Raw genomic sequence first — 587 nt, 5'->3', positions numbered from 1 at the left:
TTGATGAATACGAAGATCAAACATCAAAACCGAAAGAAAAGTATTCACGCTTTCTCCACCATCTAAATCTCTCTAATGGCGGAGAAGAAAGAAGGCAATGAACCCTAATTTCTCAATCTCTCTAACTTTTTTTATAGGAAGAGAAACTCGCATTCTGATAGTCGGTTTGGGGCTTGAATTGATGAGTAAATAGAAGGCCCAAGCATGAAACCCATAAATATTGACACTCTTCTAATAAATCCCAACCGTCAATAATTTCAATAAGATCTACGGCTGTTATTATTTTATTCATAAAAAGAAAAGTTATTGGCATTGTCAACAAAAATATTCGTCCACAATAAATGTTCTCAGCAGCCAAACTCCATCCCTCTCCTACTTTATTCTTCTTCTTCGATTTACTATCTCAGCTATATGGACGAATGTGGTTGCTTTTAAACGTCAGGCTCTTCTTTCTTTAGTATTGTCTTCCTTCAGAGATCGAGGTTTGTCTTCATCTTCCTTCACTATGTTTCTTCCCATGGATTTACTTGTACAAATCGGCAAAATCCATGTTTTTTTTTTTTTTTTTTTTTTTTTTTTTTTTTTCC

At 34.2% G+C, this 587-nt stretch overlaps 1 protein-coding gene across 1 annotated transcript in view; it reads left to right on the top strand.

Moving 5' to 3' along the window:
• The first annotated feature begins 335 nt into the window (after positions 1-335).
• The window catches only part of LOC106296053 (rop guanine nucleotide exchange factor 14-like), a 4934-nt gene continuing 4682 nt past the window's right edge, over positions 336-587 (top strand). Inside the window, exon 1 of the mRNA XM_013732099.1 lies at positions 336-482. The gene's annotated coding sequence lies outside the window, so the exon portion shown is untranslated. The remainder of the gene's footprint in view (positions 483-587) is intronic.

Source organism: Brassica oleracea, chromosome C5, assembly GCF_000695525.1.
Source record: "Brassica oleracea var. oleracea cultivar TO1000 chromosome C5, BOL, whole genome shotgun sequence".
In the NCBI taxonomy this organism is placed as follows: Eukaryota; Viridiplantae; Streptophyta; class Magnoliopsida; order Brassicales; family Brassicaceae; genus Brassica; species Brassica oleracea.
This window is presented reverse-complemented; position numbering and strand designations above follow the sequence as displayed.